Below are 22,428 nucleotides of genomic sequence, written 5' to 3'. Positions count from 1 at the left end.
TGGCTGTTTTTCTGTTTTTTGGGGGTGTACTGTTGATGTGGACTGGTCATGTGGGTGGTGGTGGTGGCCATCTTGAGTGCTGGCTGCTACAGGCAATATGTGCTTGGGGTGTAAGGGGCCATTTTGAGGAGAGGCAGTGTCTGAGGCCTGCACTTATTTTGCCTACTTTTCATCCATTATGCCCAGGGGTAGTGAGTGTTGCATACTTGCATGTCCGTAGTCTTTCTGTGGGGTGTCTTCAATGTAAACATCATGGATGGCATGGGATTGTGCTCATTTTTCTGTGTTTTGTCGATTTTTTGGGGTGTATAACTGAACTGATGTTCCTCTGTCTTCCATTGCTTTTAGGTGCACAAGAAGACTCAAGAGAACCACCAGTGCCAGGAAGAAGTCCTGCAGCGGTGTGTGTGTGCAGCATAACGTCACGCGACGTCACGTCTGGACACAGAACCCTCTGCAACTCGTGCAACTGCTGCCTGCTGACCTGCTCTGAAGAAGATGGCCCCAAAAAAAGTAACCCGTAGCTCCTCTAGCAAGAAAGGTGCCAGTAAGGAGCAGAAGAAGCAAGTTACCAAGGACACTGGTGTGCCGCCCGCCCCTTTTTTTGGGAGTAAAAAAAAAAGTATGCCTGCAGCAGCAGCGGGATCTGCTGGGGACCAAGCTGGCAGCAGCACCCCCGCTCCATTGGGCTCAGTGCCACCACCACCACCACGCCAACTTAAGTCCAAGCCCTTGAGTGCTGCAGAGGCAGCCAGTATAGTTCTTCAATCACCATCGACCAGTGATGTTGGCTCATCGCAAGAAAGCAGCAGCAATGTCCCTCAATCAACACAGGTTGTTGTAGCTCATCTGACGAGTGTTGAACAACCACAGCCGCAACAACAATCACATGTGCAAGTACAAGCCCAAGTACATGTGGAAGGAGAGGCAGCGCAAGGAGATGCGCAAGCAGAGGTGCATGGAGGGTCACAAGTGCCCACAATAGTTGTTCCTCCCGAAGTAGGGGCACATCAGGAAATCGACAATCAAGGCGAGGTATCATTTGAGGAAGCCACTCCTCCTGATGATCCTTCATTGTCTTCCACACCCCTAGCAAGGAAGAGATCAAGGGTGGTGTCTACATCTTCTTCAAGCACACCTCCTTCTGATGATACGGATCAAACTTGGGAACCAGCACCACAGCCGTCTGAGAGTGAGGCACACCATGATCCAACAAAGGTACTTAAGCGTAAAAGGAAGCTCGTCCAAAGTCTCAGACTTATGGAGTGTGATGAGGCTCAACAAGAAGTGGCGGATACTGCTGCTGATGAAGACTCTGCCAACGACGACCCAGTCATCATAAAGGTCACTGCAGCCCCAGCGGGCATGCAGCAAACAGACATTTTGACCCTAGCCCGAAGAGCTGCTGCGCGTGATGATGATGATGATGATGTTGTCGATGAGGAGGCAGTGGAAACACCACAATCATTGGAGTTAAGTAGTACACCAACTCGTCCCGCTTCCATATTTCTTTCTGGCAAGAAGAGACCTGCGTCAACCTCGACCTTAATTAGTGGCGGTGAAAGTGGAAAACGTACAAAAGTTGGCCAATCCAGATCCTCCACTTCATCTGGCATTAGCTTTATGACCACCACCACCAGTATCGCCGCCTCCTCCAGGTCCCACAGACACTTCAAGTCCCCAGTTTGGGACTTCTTTACTGTTTGTCCCAAAAATCCAAAGTTTGCCATTTGTACCCTTTGTAAGCTTGCAGTTAGTCGTGGTAAGCCAGGTAGCAACTATGGTACCGGCGGCCAGAGTGGTCATCTTGAGAGAAAGCACGCTGTCAAATGGTTTGCGCACCTAGCTGCGATCAAGAAAGGCCAAAATCAAGGAAACGTTGATGTTTCATCTGATGTTGACGAGCAGGAAGAAGACGTGTCAAACACTTCCCTTACACCCAGTACCCCTCTCAGCAGCACACCCAATGTGAGGCACACTAAGAGTGTTGGAGCGAGTGAGACACCAACGCACAAAAGTTCACCAGCGAGCAAAATTGGGTCAACGAAGTCATTATCAGCCCGTAAATGCTTGGTCCAGGGCAACATTAGAACAATGCTTACTTCAGAGGTGCCATATGAACGCAACCACCCACTGACGCGTCTGTATAACACTAAGCTGGCTAAAATGCTAGCTGTGGACCTTCTACCTTTTTCTTTTGTAGAAGCGGTAGGTTTTCTTGAATTAGTTGCAACGCTCTGCCCTAAATGGAAGGTTCCGAGCCGGTTCTATTTTGCCAGAGTTGCGGTTCCAGCACTACATGAAGATGTGCTGCAGGCGATTGGGGCAGCTTTGCAGAAGAGTGCTGTTCACACAATACATCTGACAACAGACATGTGGACCAGTGGCCCAGGCGATGATTACATGTGCATCACTGCACACTGGGTCTCTTTTTCAGGTGTTATAGCAAAGCTAAACGCAGGTGTTGACCCGGACCAAGTTTTCAAAGCTGCTCGGAAACATGCAACACTAGCCATGTTTGGCTTGGAGAAAAGTCACACAGCAGAAAACCTTTTGCAAGAGTTTAACAAAAAGGTCTTGACAATGCTATCCCCCCTAAAACGCAAGATTGGTTATGTTTCCACGGATAATGGCGCCAATGTAGTTAAGGCCATGTTACAGGGTGACCATGTTAGAGTGCCGTGTTTGGCGCACTGTATCAACCTGGTAGTTCAAAAATTCTTGAGTGATAAAGAGAGTCCAGCGTTCGAGGTAATGGCCACCTGCCGCAAAATGTGCAACCATTTCAGCCATTCTTTTAAGGCCCGGAAGCATCTGCGGAGACTGCTACTTCAACGTGGAATGCCAGTGAAAGCACTCATCCAGGAGGTGGCAACACGTTGGAACTCAACCTTCTACATGCTTGAGCGTCGGCATGAGCAGTATACGGTACTCGATCACTATTTCTTGACAGAGGCTACATCTCAGAAGGAGGACCTGCGGATGAGTAAGGCGCAATGGGCCATAGTTAAAAGCCTGACAGACATGCTTCGTCCTTTTGAGTTCTTCACGCGTGCAGTCAGCCAGGAGGACTGTAATTTGGGAAAAGCTATCCCATTGTTGTGCATACTGGAGCACCAACTGATGGCGGTTTCTTCTGAGTTTGAAAAAGATGAAAAAAAAAAAAACCATTTCATTTTGTCTGAGAAATTATTACATCGCCTACGTGGTGATGAACGTCTTAAAAACATCAACTCAGATCAGCATTACATTTGTGCTACTATTCTGGATCCACGCTACAAAAAGGCGCTGGCAGACAACGCATTCTTTCCTTTCGCTGATGCAGATGTTCAAAAGTACAAACATTGGTTAGCCTGGTCAGCCAAGAGGTTTGAAAAAGAACGGCAGGTTATTGAAGGAGAAGCCAGTACATCAGCATCAGCAGGCCATCCGCAGTCACAAGAATCCACTTCTGCACCTGTGGCTGGGGCACAAGTGACCTCTCAGCCGTTAAAGACACCGGCAACTGGATCATCTGCACCACACACAATGACAACACTAACAGTGGCTGGGGAGGAGGATTGGCTAAGTTTGATGGGGTATGGTTCTCGAAAAAATGTCAGAGGCACAGCAAAAAGTAAGCAAAGTGGAGGAACAGTTGATGACCTTGAGTCGATGGTGCAGGACTATCTGAATGACTCAACAGTGGTCTTTCTTAATGAGGAGCCATTGCAGTATTGGCATGGCAAAAAACAATTGTGGCCACAGCTCTACAACCTGGCTATAAACTATTTGTCTTGCCCACTCGCAAGTGTGTCTTCTGAACGTGTTTTCAGTGCTGCTGGTGGCATTGTAACTCCCAAACGGAGCCGCCTATCGCCCAAAAATGTGGAGCGGCTGACAATGATCAAGATGAATCAGCACCTCATACCACCAGATTACAAAGTGCGAGAAAGCACGCCACATGAAGACGAGGAGGACAGCAACGTAGATGAGGGGATTTTTTCTCTGTTCGGTGCCACTGACCTCATCCAGCCTGAATTCGCAGAGTATGATGACGAAATCTTGTTCTTATTCCCTGACACCGAGCCCTGAAAATGAGACAATCAATCAAGAACTTTCTTTTTCGTCCTTATTCACTTTTATTCCTGTGTGCTTTGTGTCTCTCTTTCTTTGTTTTGCACAGTTAATTTAATTCAAACTTTAATCACCTAATCCCAAAAACAAGACCATCATCAGAACTGTCTTCACTTGTTTGCTTATTGATTTGAAGGTGCCGCAGTCTACATTCCTCAGGTTCACAAGTTCTGAAGAACATGCTCCTCTATCCTCCTCCTCCAGACTGCGATTTACCTCCAAGCAGAGTGCTGGATTACGCACAATGAAGAAAGACTCAGCACTTGTGGGGGTGTTGTACTTCTTTGCGGGTGAGTTGACGGTTTTGGGCCCATTGCTGTGAAGCTCTAATAATGGACAAAAGTGTTTTGGACCAAATATGAGGTGGAAATTTCTTGCCGTTTTTGCTGACTTGCTTGCCTTTGAGGTGCTCTTTGGCGGGGTTCCGGGGGTTTGTGTGTAATTTTTGGTGTCTGTCGAAGCACTGCTGCGACAGTCTAATCTTGATTGCATTTGCTTTTCAGGAAATCCGTGGTGGAAAACAGGAGTTATGATGATTGATGATGATGACCTAGCTGAACAGCGCGGCATTTGGAACGAAGGCCGAGAGATATTGTAACTTGTAAGTATGAGATTTAGCTTTTTCGCTGTTTGGGGGTGTTGTCGGGTGTTTTTTTGCGGGTGGGTTGGCGCCGGCGGGTCTTGCCTGGGGCATTCCTGGGAAGGTCTAATACCGGATACAAGTGTTTTGGACAAAATCCATAAGGAACAGCCTTTTTTTTGCCATTTCTTCAGACATCTTGCTCAATGTAGCGTTTTGGGGGGCTTCCTGCTGTTCGTGGGTGGGTTGCGGCCGGGGTCTCTGTCGAAGCACTGCTGCGACAGTCTAATCTTGATTGCATTTGCTTTTCAGGAAATCCGTGGTGGAAAACAGGAGTTATGATGATTGATGATGATGACGACCTAGCTGCACAGCGCCGCGTTTGGACCGAAGGCCGAGAGACATTGTAAGTATGAGATTTAGCTTTTTCGCTGTTTGGTGGTGTTGTGTCGGGTGTTTTTTTCCGGGTGGGTTGGCGCCGGCGGGTCTTGCCTGGGGCATTCCTGGGAAGGTCTAATACCGGATACAAGTGTTTTGGACAAAATCCATAAGGAACAGCCTTTTTTTTGCCATTTCTTCAGACATCTTGCTCAATGTAGCGTTTTGGGGGGCTTCCTGCTGTTCGTGGGTGGGTTGCGGCCGGGGTCTCTGTCGAAGCACTGCTGCGACAGTCTAATCTTGATTGCATTTGCTTTTCAGGAAATCCGTGGTGGAAAACAGGAGTTATGATGATTGATGATGATGACGACCTAGCTGCACAGCGCCGCGTTTGGACCGAAGGCCGAGAGACATTGTAAGTATGAGATTTAGCTTTTTCGCTGTTTGGTGGTGTTGTGTCGGGTGTTTTTTTGCGGGTGGGTTGGCGCCGGTGGGTCTTGCCTGGGGCATTCCTGGGAAGGTCTAATACCGGATACAAGTGTTTTGGACAAAATCCATAAGGAACAGCCTTTTTTTTGCCATTTCTTCAGACATCTTGCTCAATGTAGCGTTTTGGGGGGCTTCCTGCTGTTCGTGGGTGGGTTGCGGCCGGGGTCTCTGTCGAAGCACTGCTGCGACAGTCTAATCTTGATTGCATTTGCTTTTCAGGAAATCCGTGGTGGAAAACAGGAGTTATGATGATTGATGATGATGACGACCTAGCTGCACAGCGCCGCGTTTGGACCGAAGGCCGAGAGACATTGTAAGTATGAGATTTAGCTTTTTCGCTGTTTGGTGGTGGTGTGTCGGGTGTTTTTTTGCGGGTGGGTTGGCGGGTCTTGCCTGGGGCATTCCTGGGAAGGTCTAATACCGGCTAGAAGTTAGTTGGACAAAATCCATAAGGAAACACCAGTTTTGGCACTTTTTGTAAGTTAGGGTTCGTTAGGGTTAGCCCTAGCAGCAGGATTGCATGTGTTTAGGGGGGTTCGATTGCAACGCGGTTCTGTTGTTGTAGAGCACTGTTGGAGCGATGCTGGCTATGGATACTTTTGCTTGCAGGCAAGTGGTTTGAATACAATCCACGGTCTGTATTTGGGTCTACTGTTACTTTCAAAGTACGTTTTGTAACCATTTTTCTGCTAGGCATCGTTTTTGGAGATATGATTGGGTTCTTCTACATTTTTGCGACTGGCTTTAGTAAGGGTCTTGGTGGGAGCATTGCTGGGAAGGTCAAATTTTGTTCTAAAACACAGTAGTACACCCACCTTGAGGGGAAAGATCCGCTATAATATTTTGGCCATACTTATTGATCCTTAAAAAGGTGACTCAGACAGAGCACGCAATTTCAAAAATATTGTACTGTCTATTAGGGAAATCAAAGTGTCACTTTTTGAACCACACAGCGTACATACCTTTTATTTATTTATCAGTGGTATTGTAATAGCACTTCCTGTTTTCCGTTCAATAATTACAGGCCGGGTTTCAGTCAACATCCGCCAGGCAGGCAGTGGACAGGGTGTCTCTTCTGTCAGTGGTCACCACCACATTGATGGACGAAGCGTCAGCTGGAATGGAGGAGTGCCGCCAATAAGAGGAATTGTTTGCTGCATGCAACTTACTTACCAATTTCAACAGGACAACTCCAACAACATACGCAATACAGATACAGTATCCATTGTTGTCTTTTATTCTATGAGTGTGACTGCATGTGCTTACCTTTAGTTTGTAACCAAAGATTGTCTGTAAACTCTGTATCTTCAATTATTGTTTGTCCATGCTCTGCTTTTTTTTTCTTCTCTCAACAAAACCTACCCAAAAAGAAACCCCCATTCCCATCCATTTTACAAACCCTAACCCTCTTCCCCCGGGCTGTGTTGTTTTGCTTGATGTCTGACTAAAATGACATCAATAATTCCACACACTTGCTGGGGAGGATAAGGTGATAGCAGCAACAGGCTGGTGAAGGAATACGAGGATATCTTCTAGACTTACTCAGCTTCAGTACTATATCTTCTAGTAGTAGTAGCCAATGTCAAATAAATTCAACGCAAGTACTAGTTATACTTGCAATACTTTACCATTTGTTAGGCTACATTATGGCACTGTTCTAGTGTACTGTCACCTGCTATTTTCTCGATCGTACCGTAACCGTTGTAATGCTACAGTAAGGAGTACAAACAAGGTTTCGTTTTCTTTTTTTCCATAGGCATGCAACTGCCACTGTGTCACACCACTAGTAACACCGCAATGAGGAAATGTCACCCGCCCAGGAATGACAACGTTAATCCCCATTTCACCTGGAGCCAGCCCTGGGCCTAGCCCTAATTTCTAACACAAATTACAGGTAAGATAAGCGTTTGGTGGGAGGTAGTATAATGGAGTATTATTTCGGAGTAGACAAGAGATTAACGGTTGTACTACTAAAGTCCTACGACTGTTCAGGAAAACAAAGTTACTGTTACACCCCCGCCCCCCACCCACCAGACTGAAAAGCAGTAAAAAACAGGTATGGTCAGATAAAGTTGAAAAATATATTTATTTATCCCTAACAAAATAATCTCCCTCACCCACCCTAACCCCAACGATTGTCTCTGAAACGTCCCAAAACGATCCCAACTCCCAAATCCCACCCCCCAAAAGTCTATAAAAAAAGGGCAAGGGACACTCCACTACTGGAGGGTGCTGGTGCTGGTGCATGATGCGGCATGGGCATCATACTCCTTGCGGAGGGTGGCAAGCTCGGAGCGGAGGCCCTTAACCAAGGTCTTATACCTCAGGACCTCCTGCTCCAGGTTGGACATGCGGACTCGTAGGCGGCGTTGGCGTTCCTTGCAGCTCCTGTGGGGGGCAGCTGGTATTTCGGGTGCTTGGCGGTGGCGGTCGGCTTTCTTAGCCCGGCTCGGTCCCGCTGGTTTAGTCACGGAGGAGGATGCAGTGGTCACAGTCGAAGATGTTGCCCCGCTCGACTGCGTGTCCTCCTCCTCCTCCAGGGCCACCAGCCGCCGATACTCGGCGACTGTGGCCTCCAGCCTCCGTTGCCGGGCCAATCTAGCCTGCTCCCTCCTTGTTGTTGATTTGGAAGGAGCAACTATATGAAGAAAGAAAGACATAGTCTGTAACCCATGCTCCTTATTAATAACACAAAGTGATTGAGCCGAAAGTTGGGTCACAGAGTACAAGTAGCAAATTGAAAGCACAGTACATAACTATTGAGGACAGTATCTATGTAACCTCCCACTTCTGCATCCTTGCTCTAACAGTAGTGGTAGTTTAATGAACTAATTCTACGACCACTATGGACTTCCATTACAGTCGACTATGACAGTACACCAGTCTTATTCTTCTTCTTCTCTCTTGTTTAGGGAAATGGGTACGTTATCTTATGCAAGCCGGCAGAATGACATGGACACAGCACAGTGAAGTTGCACCCGAGAAAAAAAGTTGCACACCATGATGATGGAGACAGACTTGCGTTACTGTACCGGTCCAGTACATGCAGGTGGTGAAGCTATTACTTTTCTATTACGGGTGGCACTGAGAATACTCTGTTACAAGGGCTACTGCTTAATTAATTTACCTTTCACCCTACAGTGCAAATGAGTACTAGAAAAGGAAACTGAAGAAGCTAACTAATTTGATTATCTATCACTTCACATGGGACGTATTTAATGACAGATGAGATGACTTTAGGTGCTTTGCTTAATATTGAGTGAACACAGTGATACACCCACACATGAATGACGTACTACAAGTAAACTAAAGTTATTAAGAGAGGTACGGAGTGTCCACCGTAATAACCAGATATATGCTGTGAATGCAAACGCAATACAAAGTACTGCTACTATTCATGGTAGTATTGGACACATTTACAATTTCTTTTCCTTGCCTTCCCTGCACTGGGACGGACGTGCGGGTGCGGTGGTACATGCTCTTCAAGGTAACACTTACTTCACCTGGCGACCATCTACTCTCTCTAGATACACATTTGCTATGTAAGAGTCAGAGAATACCATGCTCCAGGCATCCATTCATTCAAAGTATACGCACACATACAGTTTCTGTTTCACCCACCCAGGCTGCTGTCCTTCCACCCATCCTTGCTTCATCATTGACCCAGCCATGCACCATACCATATTCTTTCCTTCCCAGCCACCTCTGGGTCCAAGCAAACACATATCGTTCTTCTTTGCCAGCCATCATACAAGTTCGCGTCCCACTTACTTACACCCTTCTTTCGCTTTTCGTTCATCCCATCCATCACGTTCGTCTAAGAACTTATTGGGATTCTTCTCACCAAAAACTTCACAGCTAAGTCGAAGTACATTTCGAGGAGGCTACTACCTGGTTGATTTGTAATTGTAATACACCCGTGCAGAAAGCACACTATGCAGTCTTCAATCTCAATAAGTAAGGAATATATAGCTTACCTGTTTCCGCCACCACCGTTTGATCCCCCACAGGAACGGCCACCAGCTCTTCTAACGCCGCCTCCTCCCCAGAGGCCTCCGAGTCCAAGTCCAACACAGCCACCTCCGCGCTGGCCCCGTCACCAGATGTTACACCTACAAAGTACATTTAAGAAAGTTAGAATACACCACTCACTACTATATAATATTTGGTCTAGGAGAAATGTTAAAAAAACAGAATACAATGTAATAATTTGTGACTGTCTACTCCATAGTAAAAATGTCCCATTTTCCAGGGAAGGCTGTTGTCTTGCTGCACTTTTATGCACAACTGATGAATGCTTGCTTTTGATTTTTAACACGCACCACTTTTTCTCCTAACAGACAGAAGCTTGACTCCTGAGTCCTAAGAACACGACCAGGATCAAGTTCAAACTAGGTGAGAGTTCGGCTCGACCACAAGAAATGTGTCCAATTAATCGTCAGCACTAACCACTTTTCCGTTTACAGTTAAATAGTTTTATGACAAAGTAGATTTTAATAAATGTGTTTACTTTTAATAAAGCTTTTACACTTAAATAGACTCTGTGGTTTTTGTTCCTCTAGACTAGAGTGGATGAGCTAAAGGTTTTGGAATTTTTGCAAGCATGAGTGCCTCTGACACTTCTTGACTGTGCTGTGACTCCGTACTACTCTCTTGTCCTGCGTACGATAATCTAGAGATCATTGGGGATCTATAATCGGTGACTTCGGGAGCTGAATGACTCTGCCACACTATCTAGTCAGTAAGGAGACAGTGCATAGAGGTATTGCTGAATATAATGGGAGTCCAATGGAATTGCCAAATGTCCAATCTTAGTTAGCTACACAGACAGACTAATAAGAATAGTCTAGTAATACCACAGGGAGTCATATTCGAGGCAGGATAAGAATTTATATCCAGTCTACAAGAAGATCAAAGACGATTTAGAAAAAATCGAATGAGGAACGCTGGGAAAAAATAGGTACTGTTTAGTAAAATGTAAACTTACTGGGGCCAGCAAAGGAGCCCTCGCCTGCCCGATCCTGGCCTGCATCCTCAGCACCCTCCTCCTGTGTCCTCTTGCCCTTGGGGGGAGCTGATGTACAACATGAAAGAAAGAAAAACCATAAAACATGGATGAGATTTTTCAACCAAATCAAACATTTCAAAAGAACAATAACAACATATTTTGGAAAAATAGCAAATAGATAGACAACTATTCCACGGGATCTATCTCATGTGGTATACTACGTTATTCGTATTGCCTGATTTGCGGAACGTTGACTTAGAAAGTTCCTATGTAACTCAATAAACAGACTACTAAACAGGTTTGCCTAGGCCTGGCACTGCAGGCAGTAGTGTGCAACACGTGACAGACAAAGTCCATCCTGCTTGCAGATCAGTGAATACTCAAACTATCAATCCACCCGCCACCACCGCCACTATTTCTTCTGATAGCCATGTGACTGTCTAAAGGAAGGACACTGGACTTCAGTCTGTTGGGGCTGATTTATAAGTCCCTTGCGGAAGTTGCGGCTGATTTTCCTCCATTGTTGCGTGCCTTTTCTGACGCAGCGGCAGAACAAAAGACTCGCCATGGTGTTGGTGCGGCGTATATATTAAAAAAAAAAACACATATGGGCATATGGGCGATGCATCACGTTGTAAAGCCCTGCGCCATCAGGGGGCGTTCCGGCGCAAGGGAGGGCGTACCTGCGCAGGAACGAATCCTAAAAGTGGCTGAGGGAAATCTACAAGATGTCAATCAGTCATTTTTAGGACAATGATGCATGACTCAAACCCTGCGCGCTTGAAGCCGACGTACGGCTTGATGCAGCATTGGGGAGATAGGGTACCCCAGAGCATTGCTGGAGCTGCGCCATCGTTGGCACGCAACTCCAGCAATGCGCTGCCTTTACGGCACAGATGCGTAAGGCTTCTGTGACGTTTTGGGCCAATGGGTGGTGGTGGCATGGCACACAATTACTGCCGCATCCCTGCTACTTTGCAGGGATGCGCCGGTAATTGAAAATATGACCCTTACTGTCTAGCATTACGCAGTTCTTTTCTTTACAGTACACTCATACATAATTTCTCAGGCCAATGAAATGCTTCTGAACACAACATACAAAACAAAGAAGCATAGTAGCAAGCAAGGCTACTGAGAAGGAGAGCAGTGCACCTGAAAATGAAATGCATAGAAGATTTTGAAATATAATTTACCTCAATGTAATCGGCAGCATTATTGCTCTTGGTAAAGAACAAAGATTTGCAAATAACAGAGCAGGATAAAACAGAGTAGTAAATGTACTACTACTACTACTCACCAAGCCCGGGGACCTCTACGCCGAGCGCGTCCAGCAAGTCCCGCTCCCGGTCCATGACATCGGTCCAGCGGTGGGTGGCCTGGTTATATGTGCGCCGGACCCCAGAGATCTTGTACATGGCCCGGCACACCTTCTCCCACCGCTGGCGGCGCTCCCGGATGCCATAGCCGGTCGCGATCTTGCCGCCTCCCAGGATCGTCTTGGGGAGGCGGCGCTGGACATGGAAGATCAGTGCCGCCACTTCCTCCGCGCTGAAGATCTCCCTCGGGACCACTTGCTCCCCCCTTAAACGCCCGCACGGGAGCCAGGCACGGGGTGCGGGACCCTTCCCCTTCTCAGGGTGCTTCCCGGCTCCCTTTACCATGATCTGGGCAGAAATAAACTTAAATGATAAAGAAGAAATAGAATAGTGAAGAAGAAAAGAAAAGAGTTTAAAAAAGTAGTTTAAAAGTAAATAAAAGCTGCAGAAAACACAAAAATATAGAGCTAGAAAAATAGAGGGTTAGATAATAAGTAAAATTAGATCAAAAAAACTTCAAACAAGCAAAGGATGGCAGAGATTGAGAGAGGATACAGAAAGCATGCCCAGAACCATAGCAATGAATGAGAAACAAGATGGCCGCGCCCGTTCACGACCGCGTGGGTAAGTTCGCGCGAGATTTTCCTTGCGAGTACGCGCGAAATTGTACTCGCGAGCAGCACACTTTGCGAGATTACACATAGCGGGCGGAAACGGAATTACGTCACGCCAACAAGATGGCCGCGCCCGTGTACGACCGATAGGGTAACTTGGCAAACGAATAGCTAGAAGCGCCTCGCGAACACGCGCAAGATCACGCGAACATACACGTCGCAACAAAAACAATTTTGTATTCGCACGTATTCGCGGCTTCCGAAATCGATCTCGCACGGATTCGCGCCCCAAATAACGCGCGAAATTGCAAAAAAAACGATTTTAGCTAAAATGAAAGCAATGAGCAGGTGCAAAAGTTCAAACTTAACATTAGTAACATTCAAGGTAGTGCTTCCTGATGGGCCCCTCCAGAGTTTGCAACAATTCTATGACCCTGCTATGACCCAAACAGCAGGCTCATAGAATAGCACCATAAAGGTCCTGTAAAAAAAAAATTTCACTGCAACAAAAAGCAAATTACAGATAAGGAAGGAAGCAGGTGCCAGCCAGACTGGAACTTTCAAAATTACTGACACATTAATGAAACACAAATTAATTGATGGCAGTTGAAGAAGGGCAGGTGTGCTAGCTTTTTTCAACCACCATAATCTACAGTAATAAATAAACCTAATAGGTGCCTGTGAGGATGTACTAGAGGGTGGCATGGGTGTCCCAGAGGGTGGCAGTGGTGAAACAGAGGGTGCTGTGAACCTGTGATGATAAACCAGACGTAGAAACAACATAGTCGCGGCCATTGCAAGCCGAAAAGTAAGTTCGCAATTGCGAACTTGTCCCAAAATCGGCGCGAACACGCGCCAACACAAAAAACGGAAAAATCCGCAAATCCGCTAGAGTTCGCGGATCTTCGCGGATTGCGAATCCGTAAATACGCAAGTTCGCGGATTGCCAATCCGCAAAATCCGCCCATGCTTAGTGACAACCACTAGATCTTTCCAACTCCCAGTTGCCTGTGACCATTGCTGCTGTATCCATTCCTAGAATGGCCTCACGTGTAGTCAGATATTTTGAACTAGGTGAATGTATGACCCCATCATTCCCATCAACGTGCTCACTAGTGCTGGTCACTGCACCGGCAGGAGTAAACACATTGCAGAGGCACATCTACAAGGCAGCGCCATTGTAAGCGCCTGCAGCCTAGAATATATCGCCATTGAGGGAAGATTCATTTAATCCTTGGGAATATACTTACCTGTACTAAGAGCGCCATAGTGTGCATCTCGTGCCTTGCCTCCGCTGCTACTCCTCATTTGAACTCACTACAGATCCATTGGACTGGCCTTTATAAACATGTTTACCTGCTTACTACACCCTTCTAAGGGCTCCCGGCTGGGATCCCTGCGAGTCTTTTTTGTTCACCTCTACTACACGGTGTCACAAGAACAAAAGTTACTTACCTGTAAACTGTGGTTCTCCAGTATTGGTGTCTTTCATAGATTCACATGCTTGAATATCCCCCGTCGTCGAAGTGGGAGTCCCACGGTACATAAAATAGCAGTAACATATGCATGTATACATGAAAAATATCATAAATAAAAATATACATACATATAATGTAATACAAATGTAAATTCTAAAAGTACCATAGAACATAATAGGCCCATTGAAAAGCCTAAGGGAGAACTCACTTTAGTAGCATATTAGTGTCATTATGTGTTGGTCCACATTCCAGCCAATCAGGCTGTAGCCTCCTCTAGAACCTTCTCCTCAGAAGCCCAAGTCCTCAGATTTTCGTAGCACAAAGTAAGTAAAAGTGCCTGAGGAGAAAAGAGCCTCTGAGGGGAGGATGGGAGGGTCCCATGTGAATCTATGAAAGACACCAATACTGGAGAACCACAGTTTACAGGTAAGTAGTTTCAGTTTCAGTTTCAAAAACTTTTATTCGATTAACTTGAGATAATCATAAAAAGTGCATCATACAAAGTACAGTTGTATAAAATCACATTATAACATTATTACATGATTACATTATTACATTGTGAAATAACAATATAAAAAGACTTTAATTTGAGATCAAAAATATGAGTTGATTCAAGTAATCATCAATCAATGAGAAGTTAGACCTAATTTACTACGGGTCCTTAAACAAGACTTTAAAAAAAGGGCAACATTCTTTGCCACGTATTGTGAATCTAACAGCTGAAGTGCCAGAAATGCTGGGCGACATGTCCTCAATCCCATTTGGCGCAAAAGTGGAGTAATCCAACGTTTGCGCGCTTGTTTGTAATATTGACAAAACAAAATTAAATGAATGGTCGATTGGGGACAGTCTTGGTCACACGGGCATTTGTTTAATTCGCGGGACCACTTTGACACAGTGAGGAAAGTGACAAGACGAAAAAATAAATTAAACGAAACCTAGTCAAGAAGTACTTTTCGTAATTAGATAGGTAATAAGTAAGGTAAGGCTGGATACCAGCAGAAACTTGGACCGTCAGTACTTGCACATTTGTTTGCTTAGTTACTTCAAGAGAGAGACGTAATTCCCTTAAATGGTTAAGGCATAGATTTTTCAAAGTACTTCTACTAATATCAACCATTGTAGAGGGCTCAGTGAAGTAGTGTGTGCAATTCAAGTCCTCTAAAAAATTAAAAACATACAGTAACCATGGAATTTTCTTCCAACATACCATATTTAGGCAATCGGAAATCAGAGAACGAGTTAAATGGCATTGTGGCTTGTTCCAGATGCGGTGCCATAAGAGAATTGGATGACATTTGATGTTGTCAGAGAGATAGTCAATACCAAGCTCAATATGGCATCCGTAAGTTGGAGCACTAGATGGGAGTGCCAATAGATATTTTAGAAAGCCATTTGGGATTTTTTGCAGATTGTCTGTGGGGACATATCCCCAGACACCTGCACCATATGTTGCTATGCTATGGCATTTAGCATGGTAGATTTTTAGCAATTCATATGGGGCGGGTTTACCCAACTTCCAGGAAAAGGAGACAAGCGCCGAGGTCGCTCTCTGATAGAGCAGCTTCCTGCTTGTCGTCCCTCTTTTCCATGACAGTTGGTCGTCGATTAGCATACCTAAATACGGGTATTCTCTGGCTCGTTCTAATCTGACTTGGTCGATGTAAAGGGGTTTAGGATTCTTTACCTTAGGACCTGTATACATAACGAAGGTTTTGCTTTTGTTCACTTTTAACCCCAGGGAAAGCATAAACTGGCAATATTTGTCCAGCTGTTTTTGTAGCTGGACAAGTGTTCTGGCTAATATTACGGAGTCGTCAGCATAAAGTAATGCTGGAATAGGGCGATGGCTGATGGTAGGTAGGTCCTGATTCCCTACTAACATGGCTGATTCCAGCCAGTTAGTATATAGATTGAATAAAAAAGGAGCCAGGACACAACCCTGCCTGACGCCTCTGGTGACTGAAAATGAGGGTGAGAGTTCTCCGCCAATGCCAAACCTTACACAAGCCGTGGCATCTGAATACAGCTCACGTAAGAACTTAATAAGTGAAGGATCAACACCCAGACCATCTAGGATGGACCACAACTTGGCGTGAATTACGCAGTCAAACGCCGCACTAAGGTCGACGTAGACCACGTAAAGGTTGCCCCCTTTTGCCCCCACATACTTGCCTATTAGGAGAGTTTAAGGCCTGCTCAACTGTGCCGAGCCCCTCCTGGAAGCCGTATTGCAGGTCGGTCATGATGTTATTCTCAGTCGCCCAATCCTGGAGACGTTCCAGGACCAGGCGACCCGCGACCTTCCCCATGGAATCCAGGAGGGAAATAGGCCTGTAACAGGCTGGATTATTTCGGTCTCCCTTTTTAAAAATTGGAAGAAGTATAGAAGAGGACCAGGAAGCTAATAGACCAATTTTTGATACCGCCGCCATCACCTGAGTGACAATGGGAGACCACAGGTCTATGTTGGTAACAAAAATATCAAGGGGGACTCCGTCAGGGCCAGGGGCCTTTCCGGTTTTAGAAGAGGATAGGGCATGTATGATCTCACTTAGGCTAAAATTGAGGTCTATTGGGTATACCTGCATCCTGGGGGGAAACGGCAGTCAATGTAACCTGTGTGGTGCAGACCGAAGGGGAACCACTAAAGAATTTTGAAAAGTGGGTCACCCATTCGTCTGCAGTCACTGCCACATCCAGGTGCTGGTGAGAATTTACATCAGCCAAAAAAGGGGATTTGATTGCACGCCAAAACTGGGAGCTGTCCTTGCTTTGGCAGCTTGTGTGTAATTGGGCCCATAATCTTTTCTTATATTCCCTTTTACAGTTATTTTGGGCCTGCTTGTACTCTAATCTAAGTTTGGCTATTTCTTTTTTGTCACGAACAGGATTATGTGTTGCCTTTTTTAAGGCGGATAGAGCTTTACGACAGGCCGAGTTGAACCATCCTGGAGAGGTCTGGTTACCTGATTTGTGATGACGGAATAACTCGGCCTGTATGATGTTTAGAATCTCTTGAAAACTAGATATAATCAGCTCAGTAGGAGATTCATCCGCCAGGCAGGTGCTTATCCAAGGAAGTGCCTTGGATATAATCTTAGTAGAGATTAATGTGGGATCAATCTTAGACCATTTTACAGAGAATCCATTGGTTCTGTCCATGGCCAAGGAATTCTGAGTCAGTAAACTCTTCCTACTTGAATGGGGATCATCCATGGTTATCTTAAGGATGATACTGTTCGGAAAGTGATCACCTGAGATTTCGGAGCCAGTGTTAAATTTAAGAAGCGTGCCCTTTAAAGTGTAAGAACATAAAATGAAGTCTATAGTGGTTAAGAGGCCCCTGCCATGGAAAGTTGGTCTGAAATCTTCAGGGGGGTCAACGAGTTCATTTGCGTACATCAGTTCTAGTGATATGAGACTGCCATTGAGGGAGTCGCCTAGTTGGGAATGCGTAAAGTGAGTCAATGGGCAGTCTTCTTCATCCAGAAGCCCGCAAATGCCTTTCTTATAGTTGGTACACAGTGGGACATTAAAATCCCCCCCCCATATTACTTTGCAGACAAATGATGGATGCTTTGCTCGTTGAAGAGGTGAGAAATGTCTGATACAGTTTTAACACAATCTGCAGGGGGTAAATTATTATAAAAATTAATAAAACAGTATGACGTACAATTGTTAAAAATAACCATTATAATTTGGTAATTTGAGATGGTATGGAGAACGGTAATAGTCTTTACATCCAGATTGTTAGAAATGTACACTGCTAGACCTCCCTTAGACCTACCATGAGTAGTAATGCTTGCCGGGGTATGAAATGTTTTGTAGCCTTGTAAGTGGATTGGGTCAATTGTCCAGGTCTCCTGTAAACAAATTGTCTGGTGGGTATAAACAAAGTCCAACCATGGTTTGAGAACAATCTTAGATCGAAGACCTGCTACATTCCAATACAATACAGATAATAACAAAGTAAGGGAAGATGGAGTATCGACCACTGGGCTTCCTAGTTGAAGTGAAGTGTAGGGAGGAATACAATTTTCTACAGGGACAAGAACACTTGCAGGCTGGGGTTCAAAACACATTTGCGGAGGTACTTCTGCTAGGACAGTTATGTCATCAATGTGGGACGATGGCAAGGGACTAGGAGGTAAAGTCAGGGGGGATAAAGATTTGGAAGAGGTAAGCAGTAATGGTCCAGGGGAATGAAAATTCACGTTACCCTGGATGTTATCAGAATTCATGTTGTCCTGGATGTTATCAGGTGGTGGTCAATCCACCATCTCCAGACAATCATATCTATTATATGTAGGAACGCCCCTCCAGCCGAAAGATGGCGTGGTGTCTCTACCCCCCTGCCCTGCCCAGTCAAGTCTTCTATTCCAATTTCCTACCTGGGTCCAGTTCCATTCTGGACCTGACACAAAACGGTTTACTGGCGGGTAAAAGAAAGATAAGCGTTTGGTACCTATTCCATCTTGGGATAATTCGGAACCCCAGGAACAGATATGTTCAACTGCTTGTGGATCTTCAAAATTAATAATCACACAATCCCCGTGAATTGTTTTTAACTCTTTGCCTACCCAAGGGACCCTGCGGACTGTTGTAACTCTATTGTTGGCATAGGGGGGAGGGGGCCTATTGGCTGACAACCCGTGTAACACTTTGTTTTTTAAAGACCAGCCAGGTTCTTCTGAGTTAGGGTTTAACTCGGGAACCCCAGTCATGATGACAACAAACGGGGAGGCTTCTGGGGGGAGATGGTAAGAGCGGCTGCTTTTCCGCTTGGTGTTATAGGCAGCATTTTTGGTTACTGGAGATTTTGCTAGATTTGGAGCATGAGTTGGAATGCGAGTTGGGCCGGAGGCCAAAGATGGGAGTGGGACTGATGGAGTTGCTGGACCCTTTTTTGCAGCAGCAATAGTTGAAATTGTTTGTTGCGCAGCCGTTTTTAATGGTTGCTGATGAGCTGCTGCAATAGTGGTTATGGGTTTAGGGACTTGACAGATCGTTGTTGTCCCTGTTTTGGTGGGTTTTGGGTTGGGTATTTGAGCCACGGGGAGAGTGAGAGTTGAAGTCTTGTTAGTTTTGGTTTCTAAAATTAGCACTTCTAGGGATTTTTCAAGTTTAGACAGAGATAGCTCGATAGGTTGCATATAAGACTTGATTAGTAGCTCTAGTCTTTCCAGTAGATGTGTATCTTGGGTACAAAAACCCTGCCCTCTATCCTCGTTACCATTGAGGATGGTGTTAAGCATATTAGAGGAAAGATTAATAATATCTGGTGTTGTGGAGTAAGCCTCTTGCTGAGGTGATGTAGTTTTGCTAGTACCTTGCTTAGCGGGTGAAAATTGGGTGGTAGATTGAATCAAAGGTTCTGGAAGAGCCCGGGGAATTATTTTCTGGGGCGTAATCTTTTTTCCTTTTGCCCCTTTGCTTTTCTTTGATATAGCGCCCTCCCTCAGACCCCGGGTGTAGGAATCCTCCCCACTGGGATTAATAAAAAGAGATGGTGTTCTCTCAAGTGTTGTAGGGGATTGGGGTGAGGGGGGCTGGGATAGCTGAGTAGCTGAAAGATCAATGGTCACTGATAAATCCACGGTATCGGGAACAGTGTGGGAATCCAATGGAGCGCCAGAGTCTAGGTTGCGCAGCGGGGTTCTGGCTGAAGCCAATAGACCCAAGGAGGAACGTTTGGCTGCCGCCAGATCTTGGGAGACCCGCCTTTCTAGTATGAGGGCACCCTGATTGATCGCGTCGTTAGCTCGTGCAATGAAATGATCAATCGGGCCAATGGTCTGGGCAGCACGGGAAGTCTTACTGCTTCTTGTGTTTCTGGACGACATGCTTATGATGTGGGAACACGAAGTTAAAAAGAAATAGTGTACAACTCTGGGACACAACAAAGCACCAGTGATTAATGTAACACAAGAAGGGGTAATGATTAAAGCAAAAAAGAAAAAAGAAATAAAATGTCATAGGGTGGCCCAGTCCAGTCTTACCCGGTCTTAAACGGGCCCGCCCTTGGCCGGGGCTTTGCCCCGGGCTACGACCCGCGCGCGTCCCGCGGTGCGCGTTATTGGGCTTACTTAAATTCGATTCGGAAAAGGGGAGGCGTGGCACTGGGAGGGGGCGCGGCTCACACGGGAAGAGGACCCAGCTGTTGGTGGTGAATGCTGGTCCTCGCAGTCCCGGGGGCAGCGCCACTCCCCTCCTCTGCGGCCACGGAGTTGGTCTTTTCCTCACGCTGGATTCAAAGGCAGTGGAGAGTCTTGACAGCTACTCCTGTAGCGAAGGGCAGAACTTGCAGGACAAGAAACCTCTAAACGAGCGGCTCCCGCGTAGCGGGGGCCGCGAGAGGTAAAGAACGATCTGCTTGAGGCGTGGCACTGGGAGGGGGCGCGGCTCACGCGGGAAGAGGACCCAGCTGTTGGTGGTGAATGCTGATCCTCGCAGTCCCGGGGGCCGCGCCACTCACCTCCTCTGCGGCCACGGAGTTGGTCTTTTCCTCACGCTGGATTCAAAGGCAGTGGAGAGTCTTGACAGCTACTCCTGTAGCGAAGGGCAGAACTTGCAGGACAAGAAACCTCTAAACGAGCGGCAGAGTAACTTTTGTTCTTCTCCAGTACTAGGGGTGTCTTTCATAGATTCACATGCTTGAATAAGAGTAGAAAGCAGTAAAACATCACATAAGTCATAAAGGTGATATACCAAAGCAAGTAAGGTAAACATATCAGTCAATATGCAATAAATACCAAAATATTATTTAGAAAAACCTTTATGTCTGGAGGCGGGTAGCAACAGAGGTTCACCTTTATTGGAAAAGATTCCGCAGCACCGCTTGACCTACTGCCGCATCCGCGGCGTCTGTTGATTGCAGGCAGTAGTGTTTTGTAAAAGTATGGTTGCTCGACCAAGTAGCAGCTCTGCAGATCTGCCTCAGGGGTACCCCCGCAAAAAGGGCAGCAGAAGTAGACACCGCTCTAGTTGAGTGAGCACGAACTGGAGCAGGAAGGGGCTTCCCAGCCCGTTGGTGGCAAAAGGATATGGTAGAGGATATCCACCTGGTTATGGTCTGTTTGGTAACATGTTGACCTTTGCAAATCGGGCCATACGTCACAAAAAATTGATCTGACTTTCTGATAGTTGCAGTTCGCTGAATGAAAAATTTGAGACAACGTTTCACATCCAATGAATGTAATGACCGCTCAGCTGGAGTTTGCGGAGCAGGAAAGAAAGTCTTCAGGATTACAGGTTCGTTGAGGTGAAAGTCACTGGGAACCTTCGGGATGAACTTAGGATTAGTTCGCAATGCCACAGCCTCATAGGAGAATTGTAGAAAAGGAGGCTGTATGGTAAACGCCTGGATGTCGCTGACACGTCTCCAGGATGTCAAGGCGAGCAAAAGAGCAACTTTCCATGTGAGAAATTTTAGACTTGCAGAGTGGATAGGCTCAAATGGAGGTAGAAGCAATTGAGACAAGACCAAATTTAAGCGCCAAGCAGGTGGAGGGCGACGGATAGGTGGAAACATCCTAAATAGGCCCTTGTAAAATTGCTTAATGATTCTCGAGGAACATAGAGATGTAGAACCATCATGGCGGAAGCGGGAAATCGCCGCCAGAAACACTTTAAGAGTGGAGTGTGAAAGTCCTGATCTCGCCAGGGATAAAAAGAAAGGCAAAATCGGTTTAGGTTTTGCAGTCATGGGGTCCAAATCTTTAGTGCGGCACCAGACACAGAAACGCTTCCACTTTAATTGGTAGGTTTTGATGGTGGATGGAGCGCGAGCGCGCGCTAACACCTTTCTGCAGTCCTCGTCGATATTTAGACGTGCAAATTCATTGTATTCAGGTTCCAGGCAAGGAGTTGGAGGTATGCCGGATCCGGGTGACAGATTTGTCCCTGCTTCATCGTGAGGAGGTGAGGTAGAGGATGAAGCGGTATCGGGTCGGACTGTGAAAATAGGAGCAGGTCCGTGAACCATGGACGCCTCGGCCACTTGGGTGCAATCAGGATGATGTGGCAAGGTTGAAACCTCATCCTGTGTAACAGGCAAGGTATTAGAGGAAGTGGAGGGAAAGCGTAGATGAAGTCGTTCAACCAATTGATCGAAAATGCATTTCCGCTCGACTCTCTGTGGGGATGCCGACTTGCAGTCCGCCAGAACATTGGCCACACCCGGCACATGGATGGCTGTGAGATGAATTTGATGTTGAATCGCCCAATCCCATAGTTCTTGTGCCAGTTGCGAAAGTAGGAGAGACCTCGTGCCGCCTTGCTTGTTGAGGTAGTGCATGCTGGTGGTGTTGTCCGTCCTCACCAGCAAAGTGTGTCCCTGCACTAACCTCTGGAAGGACTTTGGGGCCAAGAAAATCGCCAAGAGTTCCAGGCGATTGATATGCCAAGTACGTTGGGTCGCTGTCCACTTTCCTTTCACAGACATGCC

At 46.2% G+C, this 22,428-nt stretch overlaps 1 protein-coding gene and 1 long non-coding RNA gene across 2 annotated transcripts in view; both read right to left on the bottom strand.

The window, feature by feature from the left end:
* The window catches only part of KIFAP3 (kinesin associated protein 3), a 1,290,910-nt gene that overhangs the window by 1,048,100 nt on the left and 220,382 nt on the right, over positions 1 to 22,428 (bottom strand). The gene's annotated exons all lie outside the window — the stretch shown is intronic.
* On the bottom strand, positions 8,070 to 10,639 carry LOC144773445 (uncharacterized). The gene is made up of 3 exons (XR_013599981.1): positions 10,551 to 10,639; positions 9,541 to 9,675; positions 8,070 to 8,201 (listed from the first exon to the last, which is right to left on the bottom strand). It is a non-coding gene; the product is annotated as an uncharacterized LOC144773445 (long non-coding RNA).

The sequence above is a fragment of the Lissotriton helveticus genome, chromosome 1_1 (genome assembly GCF_964261635.1).
Source record: "Lissotriton helveticus chromosome 1_1, aLisHel1.1, whole genome shotgun sequence".
In the NCBI taxonomy this organism is placed as follows: domain Eukaryota; kingdom Metazoa; phylum Chordata; class Amphibia; order Caudata; family Salamandridae; genus Lissotriton; species Lissotriton helveticus.
Note: the sequence above shows the minus strand (reverse complement) of the source record. Positions and strands in the feature narration are given on the sequence as shown.